The sequence below is a fragment of the Papio anubis genome, chromosome 10 (assembly GCF_008728515.1).
Source record: "Papio anubis isolate 15944 chromosome 10, Panubis1.0, whole genome shotgun sequence".
NCBI classification, from domain to species: Eukaryota; Metazoa; Chordata; class Mammalia; order Primates; family Cercopithecidae; genus Papio; species Papio anubis.
In genome coordinates this window covers 28,089,967-28,108,259 of record NC_044985.1, presented here as the reverse complement: position 1 = coordinate 28,108,259, position 18,293 = coordinate 28,089,967, and the positions used below count along the sequence as shown (strand labels likewise).

Genomic DNA, 18,293 nt, shown 5'->3' with positions numbered 1-18,293 from the left:
GATGCCCAGAAGGTGATTGTCTAAATACATTATTTTTTGAGAGTATACAATACATGATTATTATTTGAAACAGGACACCACAAAAGGTAATTTTCTAATGCACAAGGTAAGTAAAGGTAGAGGTCCGTTTTCTATAAACCAAATGAAAAGAAAGAATGAATATGTTTGGCTAATTCTGTAATTTTTTTATGTAAACTGTTTTGGAACCACATTTCCTATTGATTTGATCACACCTTGTTTTTTCTTGTCATAAATGGTCCTTTTTGGATGAGTTACAGTGTGAGTTCTGGCCCTGTCAGAATTGATATTCCTAGGAATCCTGACTTTAATATACACAGAACAGGAAAAGTCATGATAGGCACCCTTGGGTATATATGGTAACGTGTTAGTTCTCTTCAAGACTGTGCATGGCTTACAGGGATCACAGGGCTCTGTGAGTTAAGCAACAGTTTAAACCTGATGTATTGCTCTCCCAGAAAGTAGTATTCTTAAGGTATTTACCCCAGATCTGCAAGTGTCTGTTTTTCCCCGGGGGGGGGGATCCCCCAAACCTGGAATGCTCATCCATATGCATTCCAACCTGCCTCTGAGATGTTAGGCAAGCCTCAGCAGAGGTTCTTGACAGTTTTTTGGACTATGGACCTTTTGGCAAATCTGACAAACTATTGACCTTCTCCCAGAGATACTTATTTACATAAACCCACCAATTTTACATATATCATTCAGGAGAGCATAGATTCCTGAAGGCCATCCAATGACCAAGGCTAAAGAACTAATCTGATAATTATTATTATTATTAAGTTACAAATGATTTGGAAAATCTCTGCAGAGACTGAAAATCTCTTATTAATTAAGAATAACCTTAGAATCACTCAGAACATTTCTGTTCTTGCACTTTCTTCTCCCATCTTGCATCTTGGAATATCCAAGAGCCAGACTAGATCATCCAAATTAGCTCTTGACCAGCTCAGGATTGAGAATTCAGGCTGGGTTTATTTTGAAGGTACTAACTATGTCTTTTGTGATCTTACAGGTATCTCTGCATTAGCCAGATTGGACATATGTAAAGGGACATCAGTATATCTGGATAATCAGGTAAGCAGATGGGACTTCATTTTTATATCTCCATCAATTCAGTCCTCTGGCAGTATGTGGGCATTTTCTATCATGTCTCGTTTACTGCAGTGTGGGTCAGTAAGATGATTGATATTTCTAAAGAGAAGGAAGCAGCCTTTTTTAAGTTTCACCAGGTTATTTCCCTGCTGCTTAAAGTCAGATTTCTTTATTTTTATCTCATTATTATTTCATGTATTCATACATCTATAGTAGACAATAATTCTCTACTTTTCTTTTTATGTATATTCTTTGGAGAGTTGTGGACAGCTCTCATATTGTTCCTTGGTTGTCAGCCAAGTTATAGACATTTAACTCCTTTAATCTTTCTTTGTAATTGAGTTAGCTTGGCTGCTTTTTCCAGATTTTCCCCTTGTTTTATGGTACCATTAATAAACAGAAAAACAGTCTATTGCCTGGCTTCTTCTACACCTTTCGTTCTTTTTGTTTTCTGTTTTTGCCTCGTATTCCTTGTTGAACTAAGGCCAGCCAGACATCATTCTCTGGACCACTTTGGCACTACATGAATGCCTTGCCTGCAACTATCAGTGTCCCATGCAGTAATGCCATCATCAGTATGTCCTAGAGAAAAAAGAAATGTAAAAGGCGAGCAGTGAGGAGCAAAATAATGCATTCTTTAATTACATGGCAGACTTACCCTTACCACCCAAAGTAAATCATTGTACCTGAGCCCTTTAACACAGCTTTTGTCATCCTGAAGCGCTGTGCACGGGCACTAATTTGAATAATAAGAGAAGCGTGTATATAGTTTGAAGTTTGCCCACTGTTCTCACTTGATTCCTTCCCCATGTTCTCACTCCCCCACTGCCTTTCTCAACACGGATCGTGACTTGTTATCAGATTCTGTGGCCATGAACAAAACTGGGCAGGGGATCATTTTGCCGGAAATTAGATAGGCTCAGGTGGTAAATGCTCCATGTCTCCATGTATAACATCTGAGGCAAGTGCTTTAGTTCTTGCTATTTCTGTAACAGCTATTGGTCTTCTTTTAACAGCTGATTCAATGGCAATGTGCAGGAGGAAAGAACTAGTAGATGTTTGGTGCTATTTATCAACACTGTATTAGTAGCACAACTTTTTTCCCCTCTGATTGGCAGGGAGAAGCATACTGCTTCTAGATGATGCTGAGCTTAGTGTAAAATATGCCAGCATGGGATCTGAGCTTGTCACAGTTCATTCTTTCTTTTCATTTGGTTTGTAGAAAATGGACCTCTACCTTTACTTATCTTGTGCATTAGAAAGATAAAAGGTGATACATCTAGGAGCTAATGGCTTATTGGTGTCTTTTAGTCACCAGATTCAGATAATATATTTAGTTGAAGGTTACAGCAGCACATACTCGGCTTTCTCATTTGTGTTAGCTTCACTTCTAGTACAGAATTGAATAGGATTGAAGAGACGGTTTTCCTGTTTGTGTCTGTGGCAACTTTTTCGATGATTTGTGGTTTAATTCTTTAAACATTTTTGATCACTTATCACTTCTTTCTCTGTGAAGGCTTAAAGTATTCAGATTCTAATGTTATAGTCTTTTCATCACATTATTTAATTTTAGAGAATTCAAGGTCAGAATAGCAGCTGACATAGTTGTCTCTGAATAGTGACCTAAAAATTATAATACTACTTTTTTTTTGGCCTGGATTTTATGGTCTGCCTTCGTGGCATCAGATTTTAAATAAGATTATGTGGTTGTGAATCATGTATTTCTTGGTCTCTGGCCTCTTAAACAGGTAACTATATGACTTGGACCCTTTTTAAGTCTGCTTTTAAAAAATGTTAATCTCTCACGTGGCTTTTAAACTGTTGACAGTATTGTACTTGACATTAATTTTGTTAGGCAGTTAATGCATTCTTCGGCATAACTTTGTTTCTTGGGTCTTTTCAAGACCTGTCAAAGAAAACAAAATGCTAACCTGACTTTAAAGGGGCAAGAAAATCCCCCCCAAACTATATTATTCTTTGTTCTCTATGTGCATCAAAGTGACAATCCCACACTGTCTCAATTGAGGGAGTCTAGCACAAAAATGAAAAACAGCCTGGCACTGTTATAGGCTTGCAGCCAAAATGTTTTGTGTAGCTTGGTTCTGGCAGTGGTTTTTGTAAGGCAGAGGGTCTACCCTCACAGCATCACCGAAGGAAGGCAGGCAGCCTTAGTGTTTCCCACTTACACTGTTTTTTCCCCTCTTCTCTTCCTCTTTCTTCACACAGACCACCATTGTGAAAAGAAATATTTTTTTCCTGAAATAGAAATATCATTCCCCTTACAACTTCCACATTTAGTAAATGGCTTTGTTCCTTATAGAAGTTGGTGCTAAATTTGCCTTTTCCACTCTCTTAGGTATTTTCTTTACAGTTGCATTTTTGCTACTATTGCTAACTTTGGTCATGTTGACACAGTATTTTTGATTGGTTGGAATCTTGTCTGCTTCAGAATTTATTATTTGAATGGAAACTTTTGAGTATTATTTGCCTGTATTATATGGATTTTTATGCCAAGATACTCTTGTTAAGACCAAAATGTCTGCCATTGTTCTCTATTTTTGTCTAAAATTCAATGTCAGTTCATATCTTTTACAAGTTGCATACTTTTAGAATGTCTGATAAGTCTTGGTAGATAAGCAAGTGAACTTCCATTAAAATAAAGGGATGTGCATTTAAAATATTTTTCCTTTGAAATAAAAAATGCAACGTAAAACACAGAAGTATTTTTAAGTTTACCAATTCTCACAAAATTATAGTTAGTGCCCTACCATTAGGAGTGTGAAAATGTGGCATAATGAGTTTTAAATAGAGATGATTTGAGCAGGAGACTAGATTTTCACTATGACCAAGCATTCTATGAAATTTCGTAGAATGTTCCTCACAATGTAAATATGTTTTCTGTTGTATTAAGCAAAACAAATGATTTACTTTCTAGTGATCTATTTTTAAAATTAGATTTTTTAAAGTGATCTATTTTAAAAATTAGTTTTGCAATCAAGATAAGAATAGTTAATAGGCAGAATATGTTTTTATAGGAGGAGATTGATATTATTTTGACTGATCTTTATTTTAAAAATTGTCAATGATTTTTGGCAATAAGAAAATTACTTTGAGAAGAAAAACTCATGTATTTTTGTAACAGTGTAACAAATGTGACTGAAAAGGAAGCAAACAGTGGCTCGTGTTTGAATTATTAATGTGAAACTTTTTTATATGCCATATATACCGGGAAATATATCTATTATGGGTACTGTAAGATAAAATTGTGCAATCTAACAGTTGTTTCTTTTCTGGGGATTTATTTTTAATTTAGAAAACGCTTTAAAATTATTAAAAGGATTTATAAAACAGAGGTGTATCAGCAGTATGCATTAAATAAACTCACCTGTTGTTTTCTCTCATTCCGAACAGGCTCAGCGACATGTTGGTTCACTACTTTAGCAGAACAAACAAATACTCCAATTGCTTTGTATGCATAATGCACATGTAATAAATGCTACAATTTCCCATTGCTCCCAATGCTATCTTTTTAAACTTGCAAAGTGGCTTTTTTTATGCAGAGCTACTAAAATGAATCTGGGTGGGATGCCTGTTAAGTTATATGAATTAAATCTTTCGGTCAACATTTTAAACTTCTGAATTCTGAGAGTTTTGCGAAGGAATGCCAGTGAAACTTTTTTCACTTGATCCAGTTAAGTTCATGACTGTCTTGAATCCCCTGTGGCAAGGTCTGATAATGTTAACATTAGCGAGTAAAGATAACATACACACACAAGCCTCTTTCATTCTGTGTATACTGAATAATGTTTATTGCATATTAACCACTATTCAGTGACTTTAAATACACTTTCTGCAGTAGTTTAATTTTTATTTGCAGTGAAGCTCTTTATTTTTTCTGTGGTAAGAATATATCTTTCAGTGATTTAGGACAATGTGAATTGTTCTATTTATTTATTTATTCTAACTACACACAGAGGCATAGGAGAAATATTTAAGAGCCATAATGTTTAAGCAGTTTTTTGGTAAATACGGTTGAGTTTTTCATTTTTGTAGAATAGAATTTATAGACAATAAATTGTATAGTTTTAATTCAGAACACATAGCAAAGCTATTATATCTTTTTAGTTTGACATTATATATTTTTAAGGAACATAATATAGTAACTTAATCATTATATTTGTAAAAACACGGAGAAACACATTTATTAAGAGGTAACAGCAAAATTGAATAAATACTGTTGATTATTTTAAGTAGGTTTTTACTACATTAAGTACTGAGTTTATAATTATAACTAGTACTTCATTTCATTTGAATGTCAATATAGATTTCAAACATGACTGTCGGGAAGATGGTTTGAATGTCTTGTTTGATACCAAATATTGGTAATGTAATAACAAATAGCGATTTTTAAGTTTATGTGGTCTAAATATGAGTAATCTTCCCTTAAGCATACGGTACATACTTTAGTGTCAAAATTCAATAGATAGTATTGCATGAAAGGGTACATGTTAATTTCCTCTTAATTTTTGATACGTTTTAATTTCTCCCACCCTCTGACGTATTATTCTGTAGAATACTTTTACAAGTATTACATGTGTTTTCTATGGCATCTCACACTGCTCACTTTTTATCTATAGTACCATATGAGTTCCTCCTTTTTAGGTTTACACTGCATATTTTAAGCTGCTGATAGTGTAAGTAGATTGCAAGGTAAAGTGACATTTAGCTTTTTGAGTTAGCTTCATTTTTAGCATGAGAACAGGTTTTTTTTTTCCCCTGTCCTAAATCTCATATTTCCCATTAAAACAATCTTACTTAACATTGAACAAAGAAATTTAGGGATTTGGCTAAAGCAGCACTTGAAATGCATCAAAAAGTGGCTACTACAATACAATTTTATTAATGAATGATCTACATTGGTTCCAGCTGTGTCCATGTGATTAGGCCTTCACCAGGCAACAATGGGTATTTCCCTATTGCTTTTATTTGATTTCCAAGAATGTGTCATCTGTTACATCAGCCTCTGCCAATATGCCCCTGTAAAAGTGTTTTTTTTTTTCCTTCTAAATTTCTGAAGTGTAAGTTGAATACCCACACATAGCCCTGCTGAAATATTGTTTCTATTGAATGGTGGCCTACGTTTGTATGCCTGGTGTTGCATACCAAAATCTCAGAATGTAAATTAAAGTAAATGTTTATTAAGTTTATCAGTAAATTTTTGGAAGTGTGGTTGCCTGGTAATGCTAAAGATAGACTATTTTAGCTTTTACATTTCCATCTTAATATTTTATTACAGTGGTATAATGTGTTATAGAGGTGGACAAGCTTGCAGATTGAAGTGGGGATCGTCCAGATTGTTCCCTTCCCTGGACCATATGGTATAGTTCTAAAAGCCTTTTGTATGCTGTCTGTTCAGTTTATTGTAAACTCAATCTTTAGTGCACCTAAAAAGATAACCAAATAAAAGTGAGCCTTAGAAAACGGACTTCATATCATATAAGGACCCCAGATATATATTTTTGAAAGGAGATAACTGAAAATGAAATTGAAGTTGAGATGATATTATAAACAAGGGAGATTTGTCGTTCTCTGAATTTTTTTTATATCACATGGATTTTTATAGATTGTCTTTGAATACTGCTTTTAAAATGAAAGCATTTATGTTATGTGACTATAGTTTTATTATCCTTATTTATCCCATTCTTAGAGTTTCAGGAAAAAGAATGTAGCATTGTTCTGTTTTACAGAGGAAGTCTCTACCTGTGACTGATGGTAAGGAATATATAAACTACAGGTTTTATAAATACGTGGATTTTTTGACTTATCTTCGTGAGAATTAGGCTAGATAACTCAGTAATTTCACTCTGTGAGGAATTACCTATACCCAGAGTTGAAAGGTTTCTAATTCTTACTTGTTTTCCTTTCTTGCCCTACCCCTAACTTAATATGTTTCTGTAATTCTATTTTAGGAAAATAGAGTAAGAGATTGCTTATCCCATATGCTAAGATCCTCTAGAAGCAGGAATGAGTAATTTCTCCTGACTCTCACTCTCCTTCCCTCCAAAGTAAGCCACTGTTTGAGAAGAGCATTAGACATTACCCACTGCTTTTTGGCATAAGAGATTTGAAGTTGAAATTCTACCAAATGGGGGTAAAAAAAGGAGAGCCTGTGAAGAACATGATTCTTTACTCTATCATTACCCTGAACCACTGAAAGGGTAACTGAGAGGAACTCAAATGTTATTGGAATGTGTAATTTTCCTTTGAATGGCCACAGTGAAATATATTTGAACAAAAATGGTGAAACTAGTATATGTGGTGTATGGAGTTGATGGCGATTGAAATTAATGAATCTTTTCAGCACTATACAATAGAAATTATCCCAAGAATAGTACACATTTAAAATTTGTCCAAGAGAAACGTACATAGAGAATGATTATTGTGTTATTATTACCTTAGGGAGATGACTAGAGATAGATGGATTATTAAATAATACAATAATGCTAGTGGTAAATTAGACACAAAGTATTTGTTGGGATATACATTTTTCAAATTCAAAAAGTTTTCTAAAACAGAATCGTTGATTTCAAGTGTATGTGTGGGAGTCTTTCCTATTTAAAAAATACTGTTGTTTTATAATCTCTCATTTTATTTATTTATTTATTTATTTTGAATGGAGTCTTGCTCTGTTATCAGAGCTGGAGTGCAATGGCGCGATCTTGGCTCACCACAACCTCCACCTCCCAGGTTCAAGTGATTCTCTTGCCTCAGCCTCCTGAGTAGCTGGAATTATAGGCACATGCCAGCATGCCTGGCTAATTTTGTATTTTTAGTAGAGACAGGGTTTCTCCATGTTGATCAGGCTTTTCTCGAACTCCTAACGTCAGGTGATCCGCCCGCCTCAGACTCCCAAAGTGCTGGGATTACAGGCGTGAGTCACCGCACCCAGCCTTTCATTTATTCTTAAGCCACTTTCTAAGGTGCTCACAAAATTGAAAAGCATAGTTTACACTTTCACACAAATTAGATACCTTCCCTTTTTCTCTCCCCCTATTCTCCTTCTTTTCTTCTTTCTTCCTAACCTTCAGCTATTTACTTATATATGTGTGTTATATATATGAATGATATATACCATACTATAGAAAAATGTCATTTTAATAGATTTGAGGGATTGAAGGTTCCACTTAAGAAAATAAAAATCTTGTAATAACTATGCAACAAATGGATTTTTATGGAGGAATTTGACCATGTTTATAGAAGGAATTCAGATTACAGAAAATCGTAGAAGTGTAAATTCAAAATTCTTTTGTTTTTTTCTAACTAGGAAGGACTGGATTACAGCTTAAGAAAAGAGGAACCATAGAGAGTCTAACTCAAGTATCTCCTATTTTAATGGTAAAAATGCCTCTGGCTCCAAGTAGTAGAAAATCTTACTGACATTGATTTAAATGAGTTAGGGTTTTATTTGTCTCATAAGAATCAGAAGGCAGTTAGTTCACAGGTAACTGATACTATCAGGGATCCAGGTAGTGTCTAACTTCCCCACCATCCTTAGCATGTTACTTTTGCCTCTTATTTCACTTTCAAGCAGGAAGAACAAAGGGAGAGCTCAGAGACTTTCTTCCCATGGATACTTTCTCTTTTTCTTTAGAAAGGGATGTTTATTCACAGGGACTTCTGTCTAGTTCTCATTGGTCAAAAGTATGTCCTATATAACCACCTCTAGAGTGAAGTAATGAGTGTTTTTGCTTTCTACCCTCTTTTAGAGGAAGGCAGGGAGAATGGGAATTAGAATGAGTGTTGAATGAGCCATCCTAAAGTTATCTGCTGTAATTCCTTAATTCCTTTGTACATTTAGTTGTTTGGACTTTTGAAACTCTCTGGATACTTGGTTTATGTACTAACTTGCTATTGATTGTCTTTTGAACAGTTAGTGCATATGTGTTGGTATTGTTATGTTTCCGTGTCTGAGGACAGGAACTGTAATTGGGTCATCTTGGTATCTTTACGCTTAGCATAGTGCCTACATGTTGAACCTCAATAATCCCTTCTTGAATGAATGAATGAATATTAAGAAATATATTTGTTAATATTATGGGTATAAATCATTTATACATTTAAAGGATATTGTAATATTTTTAATTTTGTGAGGGTTTGTGGACTAAATTTTGTAGAATTGCTTGTTATTGCTAAGGGGACATCAGTGTAATAATGTCCAAGTTGTTTTGAAAAAAAGGGAAGTCCTCAAAATGGTTTAGTACCAATGTTTTTTGGGGGCTGAGTATTCCATGAGTAAGTAAGAAATATGATTGCTTTTAACTCTATGCATAGACTATTGTTTAAACAAAGATATTTTATAGTACTCATATGTTAGGATCTTAGTTTTTAAAGAAATAGGCAATCGGAATTTATTCAAAAGGCAAACAGGTGATTTGATAATTTATATTACTGATGCTGATTTATAGAAGCATCATATGGCTAAGGACATATTAAATCAGATTTTGCATTAGTTGACATTTGAGTTTTTAAATTCTTAGAGGGACAGCTTTATACTTTTTAATTCACAAGCAAATGGTTATGTACGATAGAATTTCATGTCCAAAGGAAATCTTAAGAGGTCATCTTTACATCTGCTTGTTGTGCCCTTGACTGTCTTAGAAGGATGCAGACTACATCTTCATTCAAAATCTGCAGAAGGAATGGCTCAGACTTGGTAGGAATCAGTAACTTACAACTCCTCCAATGTCTGACTTAAATTCTCTTTATTGTATTTCCATTCAGTTTCTGTTATTTTAACCTCAGAGGACAAAATGAACAACTATCTACTATCTCCCATACAACATCCCCCATATAACCCTATTTTAATAAATTCCTCTCTTTTCATTCATGATGGCAGGATTGTTGGTACCTTAATTACTAAAACAGTCTGTGCATGGATAGAACTTAATTCAAAGCAGGGAATGTATTCAAGTGTCTGGAACTCAAATTTTCTATCTGAGCAGTTTATAGTCACTAGGAATAAAGAAAGCTCTTTTAACATTCAAAAGCAGTCCTAGGAGAAGGGTTCTTACATAATCACAATGTAGGCAAAATAGTTTCCTAGATTTGAACTCAGAATTGGGTATTGGTAGTTTTATTTGGCCGTTAAGCAGATCTTTTGCTCATACTTTTGGAAGTAATAAAGGTCAACACTTTGCACTTAAAAAAGTGCATGTAAAATATCAGCCGTCCCTCACTATTTTCACCTTTATTGTCACTGATCAGTATAGTATCTGACTCACAATATGCACTTAGTAAATGTTTGTTAAATAAGTATCCCTTGATAATGCTTCTAATATGGGTAGCTGTATGCTTTGCATTTCTCCATTCCTCTGTATTTCATGCTGTCCAATAAACACTCACACTTTATTTTTTACTGTCTTTATCTTTCTATTCAATGATATTGGCCGTGATTTAGGATTTACTTGAAGATCTGAATACCATAGTAATACCTGAACAATTCAATTTGTGATAACACTGTAATTTTCAAATTCAGGAATACCTCCTTTGTTTTATTCCTCATAAGATAGTGACTTAATTATAGCCTGTTGATGAGAATTCAGAATGCATTAACTGAATATTGTATACAAGGCACTTTGCTGGGTTATGAGTAGTTACAAACATGAATTGTACATAAACGTTGCTGCCAAGAAATTGAGATCTGGTTGGGAGACACACACACATATACTGTATAACTATAGTATAAGAGGGATTGTGGTGACTGCTCTAAATGGGGTAAAAGCAAAATTTAGGGCACTACAGAGGAAGGCGTAATTACTTCTGACTAGCTCAATATGGGTGAGTAATTGACTAAGTCTTCACGGATGACATGAAATTTGAATGACGTCTTGAACTATATGTAGGAATTTGACAGGTCATGAAGGCAAAAGGTTTCAGAGAGGAGAAATAGCAGGAGCAGTACTCGCAGATAGGAATGTGTATGGAGTATTTGATGAAATAGAATGGTTTCTTTAGTATTTAGAGTAATAGTGTGTCTGTGGGAGTGACAGAAATTGAGGCTAGAATGGAGCTTGGAACCAAATTGTAAGGGGTCTTATTTCTTGTTAAATAATTTTCTTTATTTCATAGAAAAAGTATAGGTTTTTGAGTGGAAAAGTGACATCAAGGTATCTATAAATTTCAGAGGAAGAATGGAAGACGTTAAATGTAGCTACAGGTAGGGAGATCAGTTAGAAGGCTGATGAATAGCTCCTGTTGAAGATGATAAGGGAGGCTGGAGGCAGCAGAGCTTGGAAGGAGGGTCTGATACCAGAGGCCTGGTGTGAGTCAGATGCCCTGTGGCCTGCTGATTTGCTTAGAGGTGTGCAGCAGTGTTCTGGCTCCCAATAGAAGGTGCTTTCCAATTTTGAGCCTTCCTTCCAGCCTTACCATTTTGGTGGATTGTGGAACATGCTCCCACTCGCTGCACCTGGGCGATCAAATATTTCAAATATTTTAGCTTGAATTCTAGAAGGAAGCAAAAGGAGAATTTGAATAGTTACGTGAGCCAGTAATGTCTGCCACATTTCCTCAAGTCTGTATTTCCTGGGCTCTTGGTTCACCTTCTTGAACTATTCGTATAACTTGCTATTGGTCCCTCTTTGAGACCCTGCTCAAATGTTCTACATTTATCATTCTGTATTGAAGTTATATCAAGGCCTGAGACCCAAGACTGTATTTGGGTCATCATAATATCACAAAACAGTTTAATTTTTAGAATGTAATAATAAATGCTTGTTGAATAAAGCAAATTTGTTTATGTTTTGTGGTCACACAGAGCTTCCTCCTCTTTGCACATACCAAGCATATGCCTATCAGGGTCTTGCTGTGCCTGTTGCTTAGATCCAGATCTACATACTCCCCAATCCCCTCGCCCCTTCTTCTGATTTCTGTTCAGATGTCATCTCATTATCAGCAAGATGTTTTCTCACAACGCTGTATCAAATAACCTCCTCACACCAGCTCTCAGTAGCCCCTATCCTCTGTTATCCTGTGTTATTTTTCTTTATAGGTGCCCTCATCTGACATACATTTAACTTGATGATGGTCTTTTTACTCCAATTAGAAAGAAATTGTTTGTGATAAGAGTACCATTTGCTTTGTTACCTAATTTGTCCCCAAGCATGCAGAACAATGATGAACAGGCACTTAGTAGGCACAGTAAGTATTTGTTGAATGAATTAATGGTAGAGATTAGGCTGAAAAGGATAGAAAACATTCACGTACAGGTTTGTTTATAAGTTTATCCAAACCATGGCATTGTTATTATAACTTTTATGATAACAAATCATTAATATTTCTCTCAGAAAATAAAAAAGAATTCTATTTTCTATAGATTGTGCCTGTGAAATCTAATTATGGATTAGTATTTGTTTTAAAAACATTTGAATGCCAAGCATATCCAGTCAGAAAACACTTTTATTATCCATGCCAGCTTAATTTTTAAGGCAGTGAAATGGAAGACTGTCATTCCAGTAAGCAACTTATTTTCATTTGTGAGAATAGAATATTTTGAGTATTCTAATTGATTTTTGAAGATGGTTTTACAAGAAAATAATGCTTGTTTCTGTACATTGTACGTTTGCCTTTAGGATGGAAGGAAACTAGAAACAGGCCTGGAAATTATTTTCTCAGAAAGGTACAAGCTATAACTGAATTGATTTTTGACAAATGTATCAGGAGGAGGGTCAGTCAGGCCCAAGGTAAAAGGTAAATCTTGGGATTCTCAACACTTTAAAGAAGACCTGATTTTAAAAATCATTTTATATGTATTTTTAAAGTTTGTAAAGAGATTCTAGACTGTTTGTCATGAGCTCAAGACTATTTTTTACTGTATTTTATGTCAAATTTCACTTGGATATTTTTCTAGAAATCTTAAGTCTATAATTGGGCAGTAAAAAAATTGGTTATCAAATCAATATTATTATATGGCTTTTAGTGTCATGAGAATTCCCTTTTGGAAACCCATAAAAGCTCATTTTTTCTCACTATAAACTTTATCTGTCAGTTCTCTAGAAGGTCAGAGTACTAATGTTGGAGGTGATCTGCTCTGGGACAAAGAGTCAACAAAGTGGTAGTAAAGTTAAAAAATGCCACATGGTGCTTTCCTAAGATTAGGATTTCTTTTTCATATCAAGTTTGTGCTTATTTTAAAATATGGAAAGTTATATGTCAATAGGTATAGTCTTCATACCCATTTAAATAGATAAAATAAGGTTACCTTCAGTTTTTGCATTTATATATTTCATATTTTATTAGTTTTTTTTTGTTTTCTGGAAAGAACTTGTTAATCATTTGTATACTTTTAGTAGTTTGATTTCTCACTAGATTTGTAAGTTAGGTTTTTTGGAATGGGTGTTTTAAAAAATGGAATGTGATGAAATGGTTGTGTTGGAAAACAATTCCAGGAACAGAGTTATTTCATATTACTTGAAAATGAAACATGTTTAGACTGTAAAAAGTACTAGAGCTTGGAGAGTCCCTTTAAAAATATTTCTCTACTAAGTCTGAGTTGCCATTGGTTAATATTTATTGATTATCCATTCACATATTGCATGTATATAAATATAGGACAAATCTGAGTGGTTATGAGAAGTCTTTTAAAATGCAAATCTCTTTCTCTTTTGGTTGACTATCCAATCAGTCCTCGCTTTGTTTTTTAACATGTGCAATATATATGGATGATTATACAATAACATTTTCCAGTTCCCTCCCCTCCCCTCCCTCCCCTCCCCCTCCCCTTCCCCTCCCTCTTCCCTTCCCCTCCCCTTCCCTTGACAGAGTCTCTCACTGTCACCCAGACTGGAGTGCAGTGGCACCATCTGGGCTCACTGAAAGCTCCACCTCCTGGGTTCATGCCACTCTTCTGCCTCAGCCTCCCGAGTAGCTGGAACTACAGGTGCCGGCCACCACACCCGGCTAATTTTTTTGTATTTTTAGTAGAGACAAGGTTTCACTGTGTTAGCCAAGATGGTCTTGATCTCCTGACCCTGTGATCCACACGCCTCCACCTCTCAAAGTGCTGGGATTACAGGTGTAAGCCACTGCGCCCAGCCTCCAGCTTTCTTAATACAAGACACTTCAGAAATTAAGTGTGCAACTAGAAGTCCTTTTCAATTTCATTCACCTTAATTAAATATTTCCCCTCATTTCAAGACCCATATCTAATTATCAAAGCATAACATTTTGGCATTTTACTTGAACTTTAAAACTTTGAGTTTATATTTTACCTCTTCATGTTCCGTTTCAAAACTGTAAGTACCAAAATAATTTTAGTTTCTAACACACTGTCAAAGTACAGCCTCAGATTCCTTATATATGTATAGACCTTGATCATTTTATAATTATTTAATAAACAAGTACATTTTAAGATTGAGAATTACTTTTAGTGCATACATTACTTAAACAAACAATATTTGCAAACCAAATGATAATGGATTGAATCGCTGTGGCACCATTAGTTTTAACCCTTGTTGATTAGTTTTTAAATAAGTTTCCTTATAGCAATAGTAGTTATAATAATTTGAAAACCACTTGCAAGGTTCTGGAAGGGAGGAAGCCTTCAGTAATTGGGAAGTAGTTTGTTATATCAAACAATTTGGCCTCCTTCCCTAAAGTTAAGAAAAATGTTATAGCTTCTTTTAATTGAAGTTGAAACACATTCAATGAAGACAACTTGAAGAATAAAATGAAGCACAAAGAGGAAAACAAAATTGTTCCCAGTTCTACCTCAAATGATCATTTATGTTTACCTGTATGCATGTACTCTTTCTCTCATATTATGTGATACTCATTTCATAATAGTTTTTATATATTCATTTCATGCAGTCATGCAGTAGTGTAAACATTTTCCCATGCCAATGTATATTCGTTATATTTTTTGATCATTTAATCATAAGAGATCCCTTTTTATAGGATATTTTGATTGTTTTTAATTGGGGGACAGACTGCAGTAAAGATTTTTGATAACTTCCAGGGTTAATCCTTAAAAATGCTATTGTTGAATCAAAAGATGTACATAGTTTTCAAGCTTTTTGTATTATGATGAAATGTGATAGAATATTCTAATACTTCAAAGCAAAGCTAACTGTATGTATTAGTCAATTGGGTAGCAGCTTTCAGTCTACATTTTGGAGACTTTAGAAAAGTCCTTTTTTAATTCACAAACTATTCTTTGCATCTACTATACAGATGGTTGAAATTTCACTATCACCTGTTGTTCTCTTGTAACATACAAGTACTCCTGGGAGAGGTAACACATTGTACCCCAGCAGGCATTTACTCCAAAAAATATGATGTAGTTTATCTGACATTTTAAATTTAATTCTTGCAAGTGAAGTTTGGAAACAAGGTGGGTGCATTTAACAAGGGTAATGCAAGAGGATAATGGGATACTTCAATTCTGTCAAGATCAATTGAACAACTATTATAGAAAATATAGGATATTATATGCCTAGTTTTAGTAGTTTGAGTTATAAATTCTCTCTAAAATGATTCAGGCTGTTTGTTAATTGTGAATGCTGATTAATCCAGTACCGAGACTAATAATCCCAGATATGGTGCATATATGTGCTGGAGAGAGATGCAAGGGGGAATTAACTAACTCCTAAGTAACTTTACTCTGTTTGAACACACTGTTTGCAAAGTGTTATATTACTTTAAGAGATGGTGAGGATGCGGAATGCAGCTTTGGGTAGTTTGTAAGGAATACTCTGGCTATAGGGTCTGTGCTTCATTAGACAAAATATTTGTATCATTGGAATGTCTCCTTGAAAAACCAGTTGATAAAGAGATAGACAAGGCCACTAAATAGATAAAAGTCACAGTGCTTGTTCCAGTCAGGAAACTTCAAGCTGTTGATATGGGAAAGCCCGTGCTTCCTCTGCAGAAACTTTGGACAATAGTAGACCTTCTAGAAATTATGCACAGTTGTCCGTGTATACCTTTTCTTTATTTAACAGTTTCAATCCTAAATATCTTCAGGATTAAAAAAAAATCCCCGTCTGTTATTAACAGACTGACTCTTTTTCTTATAATAGTGGGTAGCTAATAATATGCCCCTTGTGATATTTAAAAATAGTGATACAGCTCTCATTACCACATCTATTAGCCCCAGATTTACTCAGCCCTGGTCTAAACTGGGCTTCTGAGCTTTTTAAAATTTAGCATTAAAGATCTCTAGACTCTGTCCAGTTTTTCTGATGTTGCCTTTGTAAACTGTCAGCACATGTCTTAAACTATTGGCAAATCAGAAGATTATTAAAAATATGTATAGTGACTGGAAAAAGAACTTCAATAAATAAATAGAAGAAAACATACTTTTACTGAATACTTCGAATACATATCTGTATTCATGTAGAATGTTGGAGATGAGAGCAGTATCAATAAATATATTAACTGATGCAGCTTTTATTTTATTTTAAATGTATTTTTTTCTGAGACAGGGTCTCTGTCCCCCAGGCTGGAGTGTAGTGGCGTGATTTCGGCTCACTGCAACCTCCAACTCCCAGGCTCAAGAGATCCTCCCACCTCAGCCTTCCAAATAGGCGGGACAACAGGCATGCGCTACCACACCCAGCTAATTATTTGTACTTTGGAGAGATGGGGTTTTGCTATGTTGCCCAGGCTGGTCTTAAACTCCTGGACTCAAGCAATCCACCAACCTTGGCCTCCCAAAGTTCTGGGATTACAGGCATGAGCCATTGTGCCTGGTCTGATACAGCTTTAAAACATGGTTTTGTTGATTTGGATGTTAAAGGACAGTTTCTAATACTGGCTTCACCTCACACTTCCTAACACCATTTAAAAAGTCTGTTACTGTAGGCCGGGCACAGTGACACGCCTATAATCCCAGCACTTTGGGAGGCTGAGGTGGGTGAATCACCTGATGTCAGGTTCAAGACCAGCCTGGCCAACATGGTGAAACCCCATCTCTACTAAAAACACAAAAATTAGCCAAGCATGGTGGCGTGCGCCTGCAATTCCAGCTACCTGGGAGAGTGAGGCAGGAGAATTGCTTGAACCTGGGAGGTGGAGGTTGCAGTGAGCCGAAATCGCGCCATTGCCCTCCAGCCTGGGCAACAAGAGTGAAACTCCATCTTAAAAGAAGAAGAAAAAGAAGAAGAAGAAAAAGGTCTGTTACTGCAAAGTGCTTTTTCACTGATATAAAATGAATATTAAAAACATCAACTGTATCTAACGTTGATACATTTCCAGCTCTTCAGTCCCCTATGGAAATTCCTCTTTCTTCTCCCAAATGTTTGTCTGATAGTCTTTCACCTCCTGAGATGCTAGGATTTTGCTTTTTTTTTTTTTTTTTTTTTAAGATACTTTCCCTCATGGATAAATCAAATTGAATTGTGAGATTATGGCCTTTTCATTTTTCATTAGAAGTGACTAAATCCAGAACCTTAGACTCAGGGACATTTATTTCAACTCATCAAGGGAATGCCACCCATGTTTGCTTGTGTTGCTGTACTTCAAATAGGACGTTGAGAATATTTGTATGTTAGAGTAACACTGCTATTTCTGTTTCAAAATTACCTGAAAATGTGGTATGTGTCTCCCACTTAGAGAGGGAAACTTCTCAATAACTTTTGTAGTTAATATGGATTAAGTTATTAAAACATGTTTGAGTGTTCTTAACCAATATAGTTAAGAATATGTTAGTCATCTTATTTTAAACTCATTTTCGTGTGTATATTTATAATTACCCTGCACAAACTCAGTCTGAGTTAAATGTTGGCATAGAAGCTAGTGTAGGGTAGCAAGATAATGTTTCTGTCCAATAAAAAATTCCAGTATAATGATTAAGCCAGTGGACTCCTTCCAGGTCATAGACGTGACTATTTTTGAATTAAACATTCTTGTAGACTCCAGTCAGATTGGGGAAGATGCTTTCCCATGGCATGGAACATAGTTTCTAAATCCCTCAGCAGGGCAGACGATTTTCCTTAGATTGAGGGGTGACATTTTGAATAGAATGAGATGCCACCTATTATATTTACATGGTAATACAATCTGTACATAAAATTCTGCCTATGAGAGTAAATAGTAATGAGTGATAGGAAGAAGTATTTTTTTATGTCTGATAATAGTAAAACTCTTGAATGAATTAGGAAGAAATTGTCACGGCCATTACT

The 18,293-nt window shown here is 35.1% G+C and overlaps 1 protein-coding gene across 20 annotated transcripts in view; it reads left to right on the top strand.

The window, feature by feature from the left end:
* The window catches only part of GTDC1 (glycosyltransferase like domain containing 1), a 374,641-nt gene that overhangs the window by 93,892 nt on the left and 262,456 nt on the right, over positions 1-18,293 (top strand). For all 20 annotated transcript variants that reach the window (XM_017947202.3, XM_017947213.3, XM_017947206.3 and 17 more), the window contains one exon: positions 1,034-1,095. The gene's annotated coding sequence lies outside the window, so the exon portion shown is untranslated. The remainder of the gene's footprint in view (positions 1-1,033; positions 1,096-18,293) is intronic.